The sequence below is a fragment of the Cryptomeria japonica genome, chromosome 5, assembly GCF_030272615.1.
Source record: "Cryptomeria japonica chromosome 5, Sugi_1.0, whole genome shotgun sequence".
NCBI lineage: Eukaryota > Viridiplantae > Streptophyta > Pinopsida > Cupressales > Cupressaceae > Cryptomeria > Cryptomeria japonica.
The window spans coordinates 188013259-188033438 of record NC_081409.1 but is presented as its reverse complement, the minus strand read 5'-3'; the positions used below and the strand labels follow the sequence as shown (position 1 = coordinate 188033438).

The 20180-nt window shown below is 35.2% G+C and overlaps 1 protein-coding gene and 1 long non-coding RNA gene across 4 annotated transcripts in view; both read left to right on the top strand.

The window, feature by feature from the left end:
- LOC131060882 (thiamine biosynthetic bifunctional enzyme TH1, chloroplastic) overlaps positions 1–20180 on the top strand; it is an 86198-nt gene that overhangs the window by 10251 nt on the left and 55767 nt on the right. The window lies entirely within an intron of this gene.
- LOC131060883 (uncharacterized) lies at positions 8370–19635 on the top strand. Of its 2 annotated transcripts, XR_009110457.2 has the most exons (6): positions 8370–8943; positions 9352–9472; positions 9690–9789; positions 9936–9997; positions 10137–11752; positions 12101–19635. It is a non-coding gene; the product is annotated as an uncharacterized LOC131060883 (long non-coding RNA). The 2 variants fall into 2 exon arrangements; XR_009110456.2 differs by having other exon boundaries at positions 9352–9789.

Genomic DNA, 20180 nt, shown 5'->3' with positions numbered 1-20180 from the left:
AAGGAATCAGTTGGAGAGAAATGGATGACACTCATAACTACATCCACGTCACAGACAGATCAGACTTAAAGACATAGACCTTTAGAAAGTCACTGAAACTGACTGATTGCTTATAACAACATCTGGGTATGATTACCAATGAATTCCTTATGCAGATAGGAAGCACATACAATTAAATTAATATGTAGATATATACAGAAGTTCAATCTACACTCTGATCTAAATGAAGAAAGAATCAAAAGGGAGAATACTTTAGTAGAATGGAAAACAATATATGGACCGGCAAATTGTTTTCCCTTTAAGAAGATAAAGGTACCCTCTCTCTAACCCTCCTCTATTAGCTAATAATAGTGATCTAGGGCAAAAACTAGGGTAATTAACAAAAGGGGACATTACAAAAACTCGTGTGACCATACGGTTCTGTACTTGGCCATGCTATATGGACATCCATCGAAAGAAAAATAAATACTCCCCCTAGCTTAGAATATTCTTTGTTTGTTTGGCATATTCGATTTTGTTGGTGTAATTATTTGCTTGGTTTGTATTCACCCTATGTCATTGTCTTGTCTTGTGGTTATGGTATGAAAAGGCATTGAAAATCACATTTTTTATAATTGGACTTTTTTTAAATTTTTGTTTGCTCTGCAGTTTGGTTTGTACTAAAGGTACGGTCATATTGAATACTCCACCTAGTCACTTGCTCGAGTGGGGGGCTTAAGGCCCTAGGTGGCATAGCCTATGGCCCGCTGCCCCTCCATCGTTTTGCCCTAGTGGCGCAATTGGACTTTTTTTTAAATTTTTGTTTGCTCTGCAGTTTGGTTTGTATTAAAGGTGCGGTCATATTGAATACTCCACCTAGTCACTTGCTCGAGTGGGGGGCTTAAGGCGCTAGGTGGCATAGCCTATGGCCCGCTGCCCCTCCATCGTTTTGCCCTAGTGGCTGTAAATGTTGATCAATTTACAATTCAATATGCAAGTTATATTTCTATTTATCTGATATGTATTATTACGTTCTTTATTGTATATGTCTAACTATCTTCTTGCTTGTGGCAGATGAGAGGAGCATTTTATATTTTCTATGTCCTATCTCAAGAATGCCACTTACTATAAGTATATGACAAAGGAGGCATGATCAAGCAATGCCTTGATCGGTCATGACCGATCAAGACATTACTTGATCGTACCTTTTTGTTAATTCTAACAAAGGCATGTTATAGTGAATGCAAATCGGTGATCACAACCGTAGTTATTGGTGTATTTAACCCAATGCTAATGACCGATAGTATATCGGTGGCTGTCAATGCTAACAGCCGATAGTTATCGGTGTGTTAGCCTTGACAACCGATAACTAGCGGTGTAGACTAACACACCGATAACTATCGGTGGTTAGTTCATTGCCACCCGATATATTGCGATATACTCTATATGCAACCCGATATAATATAACATGCAATCCAATATAATATATATGCAATCCGATATAATATAACATGCAACCCGATATAATATATATGCAATCCGATATAATATATATGCAATTCGGTATATATTAATCTGTGTGATCATTATTGTTATTCATCTAAATACAGAATTCATTATATAGATGAATATGTGATTATCCATAGATTGCTCATATGCAAATATAGAATCGCTATCAAGGATGAATTAATTGCTTGATGATTTTATCATAGTTAACGATATGATAAATGATTGAATGAGAGACTTCATTTATCTCTCATTCAATCATTTATCTTGCTGAAGCTATTATGTATTAACTCTCCCTCTTAGCTAGGTAAGATGAATGTAGACAATATATTCAAGCATCATAATTTAATTGATAGTAATCATTTTAATCATTCATGAGATTCATACCATCTAATCATTTGGTATGTAGTATCACCTAAACATGTGATACTGAAGTTTATCACATCAATCTTGCAATTGATAGGATATCACCTAAGCATGTGATATCAGTATTGCCTACATGCAATACTTAAGGATAATCATATGAGAAAGCTTTAATTTCTCACCTTATCCTAGTTGTGATAAGTGCACTAACACTTTATACAAATGTTTTATCACAACACAATCATGGCACATCCATGACATACCAGAGATCCAACATGATAACTGGTTTGGACATTATAAGATCGTTTGGACAATGCCAACAAAAATATTTAATCAAGGCCCAATCGGTTATACACATACCGATTTAAATAATATTACTTTGCTTATTAATCATGCATATAAGGGTTAAACAAATAGTGTATAAAGCATGGTGATAGTAAATAATCGGTTTACCAAATATGTAAGGCCGATAGGCTATTTACATATTTGGTTTCAGTTAGTCGGCCTGTAGGATTACTATTGACACTATATATATTATCAACACTCCTCTTAGCTAGGGAAGATAAAGTTACCATATCTATCATCTCATTTCTTATGATGGTCAAGATTCCTTATGAGGTTTCATAATCTTACTCGACATAGGATTATACCATTCAAATATGAAGTATCACCTAAACACGTGATACAAGGGGTTAGTCATATTGTAATGACATGATATCACCTAAGCCCGTGATATCAGTATTGCCTACACACGCAATACTTAAGGATAATCATATGAAAATAATTAAATTTTCAACATATCCAAGTTGTGATAAGTGCACTAGCATTCTATTTCAAATGTAATATCACAACACAATCATGGCACATCCATGACATACCAGAGATCCTATCACGATAACTGGTTTGAACATCATAAGATCGTCACCTTATGATGTTCCCATACAAGTGTACAATATTTGAGAAGTCGTCACTTCTTGAATATGAACACAGGGGATTACACCCATAGAAGTCCTAACACGACAAAGAAGTTTACACATTAAACATCTTATTGATATGCAAGTATAGTTTACAAAACAGATTACCTTTCTATCATACCCAAACCTTTTCTGAAGTGATCAACCTGCACTCTGGAAAGGGGTTTGGTCAGAATATCTGCAGTCTGGTCTTCTGTATTCACATACTCCAATTGGATCACATTTTTGTCTACCATATCTCACACGTAATGGTATGGGATCTCAATATGCTTGGATCTATCATGGAACGCTGGATTCATTGAAAGTTTTTTGCAGCTTTGATTGTCGCAATGGATAATAGTAGGTTTCATAGGATCACCAAACAATCCCACAAGTAACTTTCTAAGCCACATTGCTTCTCGGGCAGCCATGGAGGCCGCAATGTATTCGGCCTCGGTGGAACTTTGTGCTACAAAAGACTGCTTTTTGCTGATCTAGGATATCATGGCTTATCCCAAACTGAAGCAACACCCAGAGGTGCTTTTCTTGTTAGTCACACTTCCAGCCCAATCTGAATCTGTGAATCCGTGTAGATTAAGATCAACTTTCTCATACTTGAGACCGAGATTTAAGGTGCCTTGTAAGTATCTCATAATGTGTTTTACTGCAACCAGGTGTATCTCCTTTGGCTCACACATAAGCTGACTCATAGCATTCACTGCATAGCAGATATCTGGCCTTGTATTTACCAGGTACATAAGAGACCCAATCATCTGCCTATACATGGTAGGATCTACCAGATCTTCATGATGATGTGGCTCCCTCTGAAGCCCAAGTTCATGCATCAATCTCTTGACCTCCTCGTCCAAGGTTGCCTCTGATGGATTGTCAGACTCCCTCTGAATGTTAATTCCTCCTCCTCTTTTGAAAAAGTGTCTCCAACCACTAACTCAGTCTCATAGCAGCAATTTCCAAGTTCTTCCTTTTGAATACAGTCTTTATTCAATCTTTTGTCACCTTTTTGCTCCTTGATCCGTACCAGAAGCATTTCAAAGAGAGATTAATAATAGTTCAAGGGATCAAGCTACTTGTAGAGAAATAGACCAATGCTGGAAGCATACATGATTCACTATTACCAATGTTATTGCATGAATTTATACCACACATAAAATTCATGATCTTTAATCAAGGGTACAAACAAACAAATAAATACTTATCTCTTAATTGTTGGTATGAATTGTGCTAGACCTGTAGTTGTGATTCATCTTCACCGCCTTCAATGTTGCCATCCCATGCAACCAACCTCATAATTTCCAAAGATAGAGGCTCCCCAACTTCCAGCGATTGCCTCAGTTCACATGCCTTGCTAGAATGAAACTTCATACTGTTCAAATCTTGTAATTTGTGTCCAAAGGCTCACACCAACTGTGGTCACAATCTCCTACGCTTAGCAAATGAGAATCGCCACTCAATCTTGAAGTGTCAAGCAATAAGAGGATCCCATGTCCCACAAACTCTGTCAATACACATGCCTTAATAAACTTATATTGTCACCCAACAACATAATGTAATATGGCCGCCAGAGTTAAGACATTCCATGGCTCAACAACAACATCTAAATATGATGCCAGTACTGGAAAACTCTAACAAGTACTCGTATAAATTGTTTTGCTTGCAAGACTTGACATTTTACGAATCTTCAATTGTTAAACCTCTCTGCAAATCTTTCACCCCTGAACCTGATATATATATTTCACTATGCTATGTATAGGAAACTCATACCAAAACCGCAGTATATATTTGAACTGCTGTATACTTAATATATCATCGATGTCCCATCTGGTCTTCTTTATGTCTTTGTCTATGGATTCAATTCAGATCTTAGAATCCTTACCTGATTTTACCAAGGGATAAATTTGCCTTCATATACTTATGTTATAACAGTAGGTCAAATTTCTCCTTTTTTTATTTATTTAAAATTTGGGTAGGCGATAATCTTAATCATTCTTATTGATTCATCATACATCGATAATTGTTTTCTATTTCACTACTGCTCCAAGACATTTCCAAATACCCACGATTACTCCCTAGCAATTAGCGGTTTGGCAGCACCATAACCTTATATCGATTAACAGTAAAAGTGCCCATCTCTGAATTTATATTTATCGATACTCCTGTAATTGTTGTCTCTGAAGGTCGTGATCAATGTATTTCATAGTCGTTTTGCTTTAAAGCTGAACTGCAAATTTGTCCGATTAAAGTAATTGATTTATTATGTCGATATTCATGCTCATCCAATGCTTAATGATCAATCCAGACAATCAGATGCCTATCGTATCCAACCTTCCCGATGGTGGAGGATAATCGATATGCTGATTATGATCATATCTTGACAGAGTAGTTTATAATGTTATTTGGTCTTCCTCCACGTGAATAATAATCAATGTGCTTTTGTCTGTTCCTTTAAAAAATATAATTCGACGGTTATATGATATGTGCGGCAACATAAACGTATTTGTATTTCTATGAATCAGACTAGAAGGAAATCATGATTTTCCATTTGCCATATATCATCTCCAATGTCTTTTCACCGATGACCACCATTGAGTTCTGTAGCGATGGCCCTCACACTATTGTCATATTCTCGGTAGTCAACAGACATGCCTATGCATCCACGGCACAACAAATTCTAATAATATCATGATCATCAACCATTCCTTGATTGAGACCATAAATATGATCACAAGGATTTTAAACTGCAGACCGGCCCAGAACTGAACCTGTTCTGATGCCATGTTCAATATAGCGCTAGCCATTAGAAGAATTGTGATGTTGAATATATGCTTTGCTATGAATTTTCCATAAAATTGAACAGCCTCAGGTTCGATTCAACCTGGCTCTGATACCATGTAAATGTTGATCAATTTACAATTCAATATGCAAGTTATATTTCTATTTATCTGATATGTATTATTACGTTATTTATTGTATATGTCTAACTATCTTCTTGCTTGTGGCAGATGAGAGGAGCATTTTATATTTTCTATGTCCTATCTCAAGAATGCGACTTACTATAAGTATATGACAAAGGAGGCACGATCAAGAAATGCCTTATCGGTCATGACCGATCAAGACATTACTTGATCGTACCTTTTTGTTAATACTAACAAAAGCATGTTACGGTGAATTCAAATCGGTGATCAGAACCGTAGTTATTGGTGTATTTAACCCAATGCTAATGACCGATAGTATATCGATGGCTGTCAATGCTAACAGCCGATAGTTATCGGTGTGTTAGCCTTGACAACTGATAACTAGCGGTGTAGACTAACACACTGATAACTATCGGTGGTTAGTTCATTGCCACCCGATATTTTGCGATATACTCTATATGCAATCCGATATAATATATATGCAATCCGATATAATATATATGCAATTCGATATATATTAATCGGTGTGATCATTATTGTTATTCATCTAAATACAGAATTCATTATATAGATGAATATGTGATTATCCATAGATTGCTCATATGCAAATATAGAATCACTATCAAGGATGAATTGATTGCTTGATGATTTTATCATAGTTAACGATATGATAAATGATTGAATGAGAGACTTCATTTATCTCTCATTCAATCATTTATCTTACCGAAGCTATTATGTATTAACAGTGTCACTGCCATTGTTGGTGGCAAGGTTCTTTTTTGCTACCCGACTAGCCGTGATCCTATTGGTGCCCAGGGGTTAGCCTCTTGGGTGCTAATTTTTTTTGCATTTTTAGCAATTTATCCTCATTAGAAAAATTGTCATAACTTTTGCACATGGAATCGATTTTTCGAAAATGAGATATTGTCAGAAAGCTGGTTCAATGTACTTTCTAGTGGACTAGGTATTTTTTTTGTAGGTTTTGCTATTTGTGGCAATGGAAAGGTATTGAGGGGCTCTTTCACGCCATCCATGCACTCTTTCTAGTTTCAACCCCAAGTACATTTTATTTCAGTTCTTGCCTGATGAGTAACTTGGAGGGTTACTTGGACATCTTGCCACTTGGGAAGGTGATGTTTGTTGGAACTTTTGTCATTGATGTCAAAGGCTAAATTGTGTTATTGTGTTCTTTTATGTATTTGTTGAGTGATCTACAATTGGTATCACAGTAGGTACCTTTTGCTAAAGCTGAAAAGCTTGAAGGTTGTTTTTGTTTGATTGCAAAAGGAATGCTCTAGAAGGACTAGCAACGAATAGGGCTCTTCTATTTGATGGTTCTAATTATGCCTTTTGGTGTGTCAGGATGAGAGCATATCTGATGTCTCTTGGATTTGATGTCCGGAACAGTGTTATATTAGGATACATGAGCCTTTGAATGCAATGCAAAGGCTATGAATGCTATTTTGCGTGGATTGTTAGAATCAGAATTTGTGAAAGTTATGCACTGTGACAGTGCTCAAGTTATGTGGGATAAGCTTAAAAATGCCTACGAAGGAGATGAAAAAGTGAAAAAGGCCAAGCTATAGAGTCACCGGATGCAATTTGAGAGTTTGAAAATGAAAGAAGAAGAAAATGTTGCAACGTACTTTCTAAGGGTCGATGAAGTGGTTAACTCTCTTAAAGGTTTCAGAGAAACAATTGATGATAGAGTTGTTATACACAAAATTTTAAGGTCTCTACCTTTAAGGTTTGATGCAAAGATTTCTGCAGTTGAAGAGATGGCCGATCTTGATCAAATGATCATAGACAAGCTCCATAGTATACTGACCGCATATGAGATGAGAACAAATCTTGAACCTTCAAAAAGGGAGACTGCCTTCAAAGCTTCGAAGAAAGGCAAACAAGTGGAGCAAGCCTCAAGTGACAGTTTGGATGATGATTGAGACTCAGAAGAAGCTTTGTTCATGAAAAGGGTGAAAGAAGGAATTCAACAAGCAAAAGAAGAAGATGCCTCTTAAATGCTTTAATTGTGGAAAGGCTGGACATTTTGCAGCTAAATGCCCATATGAGAACAATGAAGACAACAGTTGTGAAAAGAAGTCAAAGTTTAACAAAAAGAAGTTCAAAGGAAAGGATAAGAAGACATGGAAATCCAAAAAGAGTCTTTATTCAAAGAAGGATAATGATTCATCTAAAGGAAGTGATGAAGAATTCCAGAGTGATGAGATTTTGTTCATGGCTCTAGAGGAAACTCACGAAGATGAAGAAGATGGAGAAGTGGATCTTGAACAAGAGTTGTTAAACGCTTTTAATGAAATTAAGAGTCTTAAGAAGAAAATCTAAATTTGAAGTTGTTGCTCAAAGAAGAGACTGAAGAAAAAGTCGGAAAGTCACAAGCTCTAGATGATGCAAACAAGCTCATAGATGACCTAGAAATTCAGATTGAGTATGAGAAGAAAATTCAAGAGGATCTGAAAAATCAACTTAAGATGAAGGAAGAAAGTTGTGTGAGATTGGAAGCTGATTGTTTCTCTCAGTAAGTTTGACAAATCATCAACACTGCCAAATCAAGAAGAGACAAGTTAGAAAGGTTCACTATCTTTGGATGATCTTCTAGCCTCTCAAAAACAATCTTTAGGTAAATGTGGAGTTGGTCTTGAAGAAGGCCAAAACTCAAAGTCTTTAAAAGAAGAACAACTGACTCTTAAGGTGATAGCTCAAGGAATTCTTCTACAAAAATCAGAAATAATGGTTTTAGGCAGCCCTTCAGTTTTAGACAAGCACACTTAACTAGGTTTAATTATTCATTCTTTCATGGTTATTGTTTTGCTTGTAACTATTTTGGACACAAGGCAACAAATTGTAGGGTGTCTTTTAGATATAATTTCAGTTTTGCAAGCAAGAACTCTTTTGCTCTTCTGAGAGATTATGATTATGTTTGCTATAAATGTAATAACATTGGACATAATGCAAGGTTTTGTAGGATTGATCGGGCATATTTCTCAAAGATAGATAATAAGAGCAAGGCTAAGGAAACCAAAGTTTGGAGGGAAAAAGAGAAAGAGGCTGAAACAAAATCTCTGATTGTGCAAACAACTCTTCTTGCACAGAGTGAAAAAGACATTTGGTATGTGGATAGTAGTTGTTCTAAACACATGACTGGAGATGAGAGTAACTTCTTAACTCTCAAGAAATCAAATGGTGGTAAGGTAAGATTTTGTTGCAACTCATCTGCTAAGGTTGTTGGTAAAGGTACTCTAATGTTAAATGATGGAAAGACCAAAGTTGAAAATGTTCTGTTTGTTGAAGGCTTAAAACACAATTTACTCAATGTTAATCAGTTGTGTGATCAGGGACATAGTTTAACTTTCAGTTCTGATTGTTGCAAAATTAGTAAAGATGGTGTTCATATTGCTGATGCAAATAGGGCAGCGAACAACTTATATATTTTTGATGATGTTAAAAGTGAAACTTGTTGTTTGAGTTTACTTGATGAATCTTGGTTGTGGTACAAAAGATTTGGTCATTTAAATTTTGATAATCTTGTTCAAATCAGCAAGAAAAGAGTTGTTAGAGACTTGCCTAAACTCACTAAACCATCTGACAATATGTGCAAGGATTGTCAATTGGGCAAACAAAGTCGTCGAAGTTTCAAATCAAAGGAGTACTCAAGCACAATGCCTTTAGAACTGATATACACTGGTTTATGTGGTCGTACAAGAATAGCAAGTATGCAAGGTGAGAGATACTTTATGCTTTTAATTGATGATTTCTCATGTATGACTTGGGTGGCCTTTTTGAAGGAAAAATCTGAAGCATTGTAGAAGTTAAAAGCTTTTAAAGCTTTGGTTGAAAATGAGAAGAATCTGAAAATTAAGTGTCTACAATCAGACAATGGTGGTGAATTTCCCTCAAATGATATTGTGACTTTTTGTGAAAAATTTGGTATCAAAAGACAATATTCAGCTGCTAGAACACCTCAACAAAATGGGGTGGTTGTGAGGAAAAACATATCAGTTCAAGAGATGGCAAGAAGCATGATGAATGAATCCAAGGTAAGTGATTGTTTTTGGAAGGAGGCAGTCCATACAGTTGTGTACATTCAAAATAAGGGTTTGATTTGAGCTAAACACAACTAGTCACCGTATGAATTATGGAATAGTAAGACAACTGGTGTTAAGCATTTTAAAATCTATGGCAGCTCTTGTTACATTAGGAGAGATGGGGACAACTTAGGCAAATTTGATCCTAGAGCTGATGAAGGTATTTTTCTAGGATATTCTTCAAAATGTAAAGCCTATAAATGTTTCAATAAGAGGTTGCATAAGTTAGTTGAAAGCACTAATGTGAATATTTATGAGATTGCTAATTTCTCTAAGAAATTGCAAAGTTGTGATGATAGCTTGCAGGGTGATGAGGCTGAAAATGTTGATCAACAAACTTCTACCAATACACAAGCTGGGACAGCAAGCAACAATGTTGATAATACCCCTGAAAACAATCAAAATGAAGGTGCTAGTATACATTTCGAGGGTGGAGCAGCAGGCAATCAGTTTAGTACATAGATACATCAGCTGGTCCTACACTTTCACATTATGGAAATAAGTCTACAATAAGAACTTTTCTCAAAACTACATCAAGGTTTGTTGAAAAGAATCATCCTATCAATCAAATTATGCAAGAGGACAGACCTAGAGCAACAAGGAGAAAAGTTAACTATTATGAAGATGATGATATTTCATTGCTCTCCATGATTGAACCTAAAACTTTTGAAGCAGCTGAAGACAAATCTTGGGTTGCAGCTATGAAAGAAGAGTTAGATCAGATCCAAAAGAGTGATATTTGGGAACTTGTCCCAAGGCCTAAGGACATGAACGTGATTAGCACAAAGTGGGTCTTTAGGAACAAGTTGAATGAGGATGGCCAAGTGGTAAGAAACAAGGCAAGTTTAGTGTGTAAAGGTTATGCCCATGTTGAAGGTATAGATTTTGATGAAACCTTTGCACCAATTGTTAGATTAGAGGCAATTAAAATGTTCTTATCTTTTGCCTCTTTTAAAGGTTTTAAATTTTTTCAAATGGATGTTAAATCTGCCTTTTTGAATGGTGATTTAAATGAAGAGGTATATGTAGAACAGCTTGATGGTTTTACTTTGTCAAAGAATCAAGATTATGTGTGCAAGCTGAGAAAGGCACTTTATGGTCTCAAACAAGCACCCCGTGCTTGGTATGATAGATTGAATAGTTATTTGCTTCAGCAAGGGTTTAGAAGAGGCATTGTGGACAACAACTTGTATATCAAAGAGGAAGGTAAACATATGTTGATTGTGGGGTATATGTTGATGATTTAATCTTTGGGAGTGATTAGATGTGTGAAGTTTTTGCAACTAATATGAAGATGGAGTTTGAAATGTCAATGTTGGGAGAGCTGCCATTCTTCCTTGGGCTGCAAATTCATCAATCTAAGGAAGGTATATTTATTTCCCAGACTAAATATATTAGAAAGATGTTGACGAGGTTCAAAATGGAAGATTGTAGTCCTATTAGTACTCCTATGGTGATTGGTTGCAAACTCAGTAAGGATGATGAATCATCAGATGCTAATCAAACTCTTTACAGGTCTATGATAGGTAGTTTGTTGTATGTTATAGCTACTAGACCTGATATAATGTAGGCCGTAGGATATGTTGCAAAATATCAGGCTGTCCCTAAGGAGACACATGTTCATGTAGTCAAAAGAATTTTCAAGTACCTGAAGGGTACTATGGAGTATGGCCTTTGGTATCCTAGTGGAAATGATTTATCACTTATAGCCTATACAGATGTAGATTGGGGTGGTTCCGTTGATGATAGGAAGAGCACAAGTGGAGGTGGTTTCTTCCTTGGGAACCGTTTGGTTTCTTGGCACAGTAAAAAGTAAGCTTTTGTTTCTCTTTCAATTGCTGAAGCAGAATATATAGCAACAGTGTCCTGTTGCACACAAGTCCTTTGGATGAAGCAGAATTTGAAAGATTTCAAGGTAGATTTCAGTCATCCCATTTCTATTTTGTGTGATAACACGAGTACTATTAACATATCAAAAAATCCTGTTTTGCACTTTAGAACTAAGCACATTCCGATCAAGTATATCATTTATTGCGTGAACAAGTTAGTGATCAGCAATTAAAGCTTGAATATGTTTCTATTAAGGGTCAACTTACAGATGTTTTTACTAAGCCCTTGCCTAGAGATACTTTTGAAAGGTTAAGACAATAGTTAGGAGTGGTTTCACTCTATCATTGAAAGGTTGTATTACTTAGGGGGAGTATTCATTGTATCATTCTATGCCCCTGATTATGGATTTGTATCAATTTTTGGTTTACTGCAGATTGATATCGGTCATTGATGTCAAAGAGGGAGCAGGATCTTAGGGGGAGAAGCTATGTTTTCTTGGTTTTAGGAAGTTGCAGTTGGAGATGAAGTTGCCATCAATGACAAAGGGGGAGTTTGTTGCAACTTTTGTCATTGATTTCAAAGACTAAATTGTGTTATTGTGTTCTTTTATGTATTTGTTGAGTGATCTACAATGTTTTGATCATTGCATTCTATTAATCTCTTGTTGCTTCAATCAGATTCTTGTGTAGCTCCATTAGAGGGTTTTCCAATGTTCCTTGGCAAAAAGATAGCCAATCATTTCTAGGCTTCAAAAGTTTGTCTTTGTTGCTATAATTAAGGTTTGAGAGTTTACTCCAGTGTGCTTCTAGTGTGTTTTTTGGAGTAGGTTATCTCATTTTGTGGGGCTCCATGGTCTCTCTTCTTTCCTTCCTATGGAGGGATAATTCATTGTATTGTGATGAATGTAATCATTGGGGGTATCATTGGGTCCATCTTTCATCACTTAATTGTATCTTTTCTCTCTTTTGGAGACAAAGTTTTGTCCCAATGGGTTTTCTCCTTTTCTTTGTTTGTGAGAGATTGCATTGTAAATGTGTACATAGCGTGACCTAGTAGTTGGGACCCATAATCATAATCATTTTCATCTTTTGTTAGAAACCCTGTCCAAAACTATAAGATTTCTTACTTTTGCTGGTAATTATTTTCTGTTTTGACAGTTTATGTGGCTTTCTTGTTTCATTTGAATGCCAAGGAATATATAGTGCAAATAATAAAGAACAGCAACAGAACAACAAAATACACCAGATTGCAGAATTTAAGGAACACTAAAGAGCAATGCAAATCTGGCTTTTGTTGCAACAATTCCAATTATAAAGATTCCAGCTTGTAGAAGAAGGTTTAGTGCTCAGCATTCCAAAGGCTCATTGGTTCAGGATGCCTCCCTTACATGCTTGGTATATCAACCCGAAGGAAACACATACAGTTGGCCTTAGATACCTTACTATTGTATAAATGCTCAGATTGTGCATCACAAACACCAATCAATGGGCAATAATGATAAACAACAATATCCAGATAGGATGCATTCAGAAATCCGTCAATGTTGAACTTGTGTTATGAAATTAGACTCACAATATTTGTGTGTTCAGCATAAAGAAGATGTCAAAGTTCTGAAACTCCTTGCCACGATTACTGAACTGGTCTGTATCCCATTCCTGATATAAATACAAGCCCACTGATGCAAAGAGTTCACGCCAAATAGTCCTCAAACTTGTTGTTTCTAAGTCACAACTTGCAACGGAAATGAGTCTTCTCAAAAGAGACCCATGAACATTAAAGGAAGTTATTTGGCAACAAGTTCAGGATAAATCTTCCCGCAAAGCAAGAATGAGCATATCATTTGACATGTCCAGATTGTTCCGGAATGCATTATCTCCAAACTTAGGGCATTAATGATCTTCAATATGCTACTCTAACAACCACTTCACAACAAAGCAAATGATGAATCTGTTATTGATTTTCACACATGAATGGTTGAACTTGAGCTACGACTTGCCAGAGACTTAAAGAAACCCAGCTGAAAGCTTCAATATGCCCAAGACATAGAGTCACACTTGGCAGGAAGGAAGATATGCACAACAAAAGCTCCCATTTCATACACCAACAGACATCCGACCTCACCGTTTATTCTATGAACCCCTTTCCAGGGCTGGCGGCTACCAGTTCGTCCTTATACAACAATAAATATTCATGCTAGATGTGTCCAAGTCTTCTCAAGATACGTCAAGAAAAACCAACGTCTTTCATACTATTCCCGATAGTAAAGTTCAAAGGGGAATATTTGCTTCACACAATATTATGACTTTTCATTTGTTCACGGCCATAATGAAAATTTCATCAAACATTTAAATCAAATCTCCTTAATTAAGTTCCACTGATAAAATACGAATATATCAACCTCCCTTATAAGGTCTGAAATCATCAAAAGGTGATGCCCAGTCTTATATTCTTTATTTCTCACGCAAAGCAGAAACAACAAATTTAGATAAACATCTTCCTAATATTGAATTTTGAAAGAAACTCTTCCAATAATAAAAATAGCATCCATAGGCATTGCTTCCATCTGATAAATTCATTAATTGAAAGTGAAACAGAACTGCCTGGAAATTTGTCTTCACTGGAGACTTCACAAATTTGTCCATCATCATGCCTGATTGAGAAACCTGAATGGCTCCTTCAAGATTACTTAGAGCATGTCAGTCCCACTGCTGAAAGTGATGTTCTCAGGGTTTCTGTATCGAGCCTGTAAATCTGAGCAACTCCTCAGAGGTAATAATGTAAGAAAATATAAATCATCCCACATATTGCATCAATCCCAAAAATCTCCTTGAATAATATTATTTTTCAGTTTTAAGCATTTCGCTCATGGTTATTGTCATTAGTTAAGTGACTTATCAATTTCCATTTCCTAAAGTCACTTTAGTATATTAATTATTTGATATAACCTTTTAATTAAATTTTAGGTAATAATATTAAATAATTAATTTTAATTATTTTTGCTCCATTTTAGCTTTCAAAAATAAAGGGGGACATTACATGTTTACATCATTAGTGGGTCCTATTCACATACTTATGTTTACTTAGGTCCTAGGAAATCATTCTAGAAGGTCTTAGTTGTCATAAAGTCTTATCTTATCTTGTGGCATTTGATAGTTGGAGTCCTAGGTCATTTAATATTTGACACTTAAGTTGCTTTATTGTATAGGATTAAGACATGTCACGATCTTGTCTAATCCTATCCCTCAACCTTGCCTTTATAAGCAACACATCTCATTGTCTATTTCATATTCAATCAATTTAAGCATCCATAATTAAGTAAGATATTCTTGCCATTTTCTCTCTCGTGGAAGGTTATTTTTATCTTGCAGGTGATCTTGGGGTGTGGGGAGTTCACAATCCAACTCCTACATCAAGTGCCTTGGAGATATCGCAGAATTCTCTGTCACTTCCCCACTGACTCTTCTTTAGCACTTGCAATAATTAGGAAACAATGCAAACAAAAAAGATTTACTGGGTCTGTTTTGATTAAGATATGACTGCCAACGGGTTGTCTGTAAATGGTAGCATTAGCTTTGGATTAATTAATCTAATTTGTGAACTTAAACACCATACTGGTATGGAGTTTAGCAAGCCTTACAGTTCTCCGTGTAATACATCTGTAATAATTCAAATGTGTACTTAGTTTAAGAAAAAAAATACCAGTAGGCGAGTAATCTGAATTCTAAGAAAATAATGCATGAGCCCTGGAGTGGTCATTTCAAATGTTGTGTTAAGTTCAAATTTATTTTAACCTTGTCAGTCATATCAATTTTATTTACGCTGATTATTGAATCATCTACATAGTTAGCATGACAGAGCATTTTGTCCATTCTTCACATACATGTTTGAATCAGAAGTACAAAAGTTAAAGCTATATGTCATGAAGAAACTGTGTATTTGATCATACCAAGATCCCATAGGAGTTAGCTTCCGAGTCTTGAGAATAACAAAGTTACTTCATGGCTCTTCAGATCCAACTGCTTTCTTCTTTCATCAGGTAGATGATACTGTGCCACAGGACATCGATTGAAAATTGAACAATAAATGGCCTTACAATCAAAGATCTGATAGTGATCAGTAGATGGCTTCTTGCTGGTCCAAGATTCATATTGACTCATATTCTTAATTGAATTTGTAGTCATACTCTTGATTTTGTAGATGGCTTCTTGAGAATATGAGCAGCACAAAAGGTTTCCTAACCTTAGAATTTGTTGTCTACCTCTCTTGCTTTAATCAGACACCGGACCATTTCTACAAGTGTCATGTTCTTTTCAGCAACTCCATTCTTTCACGGAGATTGATGTGTTGTCCTTTGTGCAAAATCCTATGTGGATTACAAAAATTCATGATTTACATAATCCCTTCCTCCATTTGTTCTTACAATTTTAATAATCTTACCGCTATACTTCTTTAGCATAGTCTTTTACAAACTTATCTAGCACTGTGATTTTGTTCTTAATAAATGTAAATTATCAATAAATGTGAGAATATAAGTGGCACCTGTAGAGATGCTTCTGCATCTCATGTAGATCACCATGAATAATCTTTAGCTTAAGCCTTATCCTGAGCTCTCCCTGCTTTTCATATTTGAAAGGCTTCCTTGTGATGCTTTGCAAGAGTACATCCTTTATAAATTCCATCTGAGGCATCATTGAGGGTATAACTTGCATGTATTTATTTAAATACGAATGCTTATTGAATTCAGTTGTCCTAACTTTTCATGCTAAAAGACAATTTTCTGTATCAGTCCTAGTTAAGATTCAAGAGCTTCTCAATTTTCACCTCTTTGATGAAAGTGGTCAAACCTGGATAGCTTTTTACAATAAAATAATGCAAAACAAATATGGTCAAATCCCATGATTATAAAAAATTGAAATAATTATAATGATCTGAAGCAGTTAACCTTAGAGTACCGTTATAAACTTTTCAGCTTGAAGTTCAAGTTAATTTAATGTAAAGAAAGAAGATCAACTTTAGGAGTTCGAATGTAGTGAACATTGTGCAAAACATCATTTCTGATTTCAACATCACCTACTCCTCTCAAACTGCTGTACTAAGTGAAAACATGAATGTCTTATCATAAGGAAAGGAATTTATACATCAATACGCTTTGTGGGGAGGGAATTGTGGTCCGAAGTCTCTAACTAGGTGCTCAAAGATAGTCACACTATCTCTATACCAATATATAACTGTGTATCGCTTCCCAAGCTTTCCAACTCTTCAAATGAGAAGAAAATTGGAGCTCATATGCAAAAGTTAAGGCCTGCAGAAGATATCACTTTAAAACCTTAAAAATAAAAACACAACATATGCTTTCTAAAATAATCTGAAAAAATGTTGTTTGACTTGCTTTCACCAAGTTTCATTTTGTAATTTACTGCTGATAGTGCAATGCCTACTTTGCTGACTGTGCAACCATTGTACTATTGATTGTACTGCTGCTCACATGCAGGCTGAACATTGTGTTGTGTTGACTGTTGACTATACTCTTGAATGGGACACTAGGAAGCATGCATATGTATGAAAACAAATTGGGTTCAATCATGGGGTGCGATTTGTAGGCCTTTGGTCTGACAAATTTCTGTTGAACCACAAGGTGCCATATTGGTGCTTATTTAGTCCATATAGTCCAATTATCAAAGTGGGCTCACATAACAAAGCACAACTAAGAGGATTTGACTCCAAGACCTACTGAGACCAATTGCCTTATGATTTGGCTCCAAGACCTACTAAGCCCAACTGCCTTAGACAGGTAGTATTGCTCTGTTCTCTCATGGTTCCACTTGCTCTACAATTGGCTCCTCCCTGCCACCAAATGTGCTGCTTTAAGGGTTCTTTATTGATCTACCACAGAATATTTCACCACAATTGGTACTCTACCAACTCTTGGTATTGAGTCAGTACACTCTTTTTCTAATAGGGATTTAGAATATTCCTTGTTCATTTTTATTTTGGGAAAAAATTGGATAGAACAGTGACGGGATTTGAGGGCAGAAAGATGAGATTGGGAAAAAGGCAAAATTCAAAGACTTGAAATTTTTTCATGATTTTTCTAAATATCCAATCAGTTTTGCAATACTTTCCTTCTAACTTCTAGATCTAGTTTTTTTTATAAAATTCCTAATCTTTGATTAATTGCAAAAGAAGAATAAGTGTAAAAGACCCCAGGTTATGAATATAACTAAATGCTATAAGTGAAAGAAAAGAAACAAAATAAGAGAGGGTAAACCAAAAGTTGCTAAAATCCCCAAACCATAAATTATAAGTATTTATATCAATGTGAGGGAAGGAGTGTTTATATCAATTTGAGGAAAGGACCCCCAAACAAAGTGTGGAGCTAGGCAAGAGTAAAGCATGAGACCAAAAATGGAAATCAACATTGTTACATATTTGTAACAAGGGTTAACAAGGATCAAGGTAGAAGAAGAAAATCCTTCTTGACCATCATGAAAGGGCCAATGTAAGACTTGATGATGGCTATCACAAAAATGGCTAGAGATAATTGGTTTGTTTGGACAAACCTAGGAGGAAGCAAGGTACATTTCCCTCAGAACCTTCTCAAATACTGAAGGAATACCTTTTGGTAAAGACGAAATCAGTAATGTGCCTCTGCCCAGAGGTTTGAGGGCCCTTGCATTGAAGCAAATTAGTTATATATCGATTAGAATGAAAATAAGTAGGCTAGGGGGCTGTAGTGGTATTCAAGGATGATAATTGTTTCCCTATGCAGATAGATAATATCCAAAGAAAGATTAGTGTTTGCAACTGCTGTGATGATGTGTTGAAAAGAGGCAAATGACATGGTAGACCTAGGGGACCTAGGGGTCCCTTGTAAGAACCTATGCTTATCAGATCATGGTAGCAGGAGGAGGTGGGTAGGGAACCATGTGAATCCCTATACAAACAGTGATACCTCTCTTAAACTTCATACTAGACATGAAACTTGAAAGTAAAGTGATCTTGAGTCTCAACCTCTTGGAGGTGATGTTTTGTCTTAGCACAATCATGGTTCATAACTTCATATTGTTCTAAACCTTTTGACATTTACTTTCACATAGAATAAAATTCTTTTTCTAATTCTTTCTAGAGCCTCTCTTTGTGAGTAATTATTTTTAGGTTTTGTGTTGACATTTGATTGTCATGATGTTTAAGGTTTATGGCTGTTTGTTTTGGAATTGGACATAGAGATCTAGTAGATGGGTAGGATTGGCAGCTGAAGCTTCTAGTTGCAAGATATCGGAAAGATACAACTATCTTCTTAGGGAATATCTAGTGAAAACTCCAGAGAGGGGGAGGAAACAGTTCTTTGTGTGGTTATATGAGATGCAAAAGAGAGTATCTTTTCCCTCTTTTTCAAATTTACCCTCCTTTTACCATTATCTTCTGAATTTTTTTGGAACTTGACTTTTTAAAATATGCACAATTATTGATAGCAAAGAAGCAAACATCTGCAAAAAATCGCGATTATACTCGATTAATCGGGAGTCGGGGGAGCTTGCCGATTTTTTCCCCCCAAAAATCAGATTTAATCGGTCAACCTTGGGTCAATGATTTTTCCCAAAAAATCACCAAAAAAAAAGTGAAAAAATGCGATTTAAATGCCAAAAAATTGCGGAAGAAAATGCAGAAAAAACAACAGAACCCTAAATGGTGCGAAAACGACGGAAATGAAGAGCAGGAGTTGAGGGCAGACAAATTTAATTGGATTGATATGTGGCAGATGCCTCCATACCGGCTGCCTCGTTGTTTCGCGGTGTTCATTCCTAGGTTGATCAATTTTGCCTCTATTCCATCTGACTCATCGAAGCATTTGGAAAGGCTTGTCGTGTTCACTCATGCCTTGATCGAGAGCCACGATAAAAGTTTTTTGTTATTTTTTAATTTTTCCTTTTATTTAACTATCTTCAGATATATGTTTTTTAAAACAATGTCAATTCATTTTTTAATTTTATTTTTTAAAAATATTTAAATTAAATATTTTAAAATATTAAATTAGTTCTTTAATTATAATATATTTAGCATTTGATATATTAACTTTAATTTCATGTATTTATTATTAATAATATTAAAATTAAAATTTTAAATATATTTATAAATAATGTATTCAATTGAATGTAATATTGTTATATTTTTATGGATTTATTATGTATTAAATTCAGTACTTTAAAATATTTAAATTAGAATTTTACTTATAATACATTTATTAGTTAACATATAAAATTAAATATATTTATTATATACATTAATAATATTTATATTAGTTTTTAATATATTTAAATTAAAATGTTTTTTAATTTGTCATAATGTATTCAAATTTTATATTTTTTTTATTGCATATATTTAAAAAAATTAAATTTATATAGGTGAATTTAATCATGAATTTTTTTCCCAATTTTTTTGTGTTGTCGAATTTTATCTGAATCTTATTGTCATTGAATACGAATTCGAATTTGAACCTTGTGACGGGGAGTGTT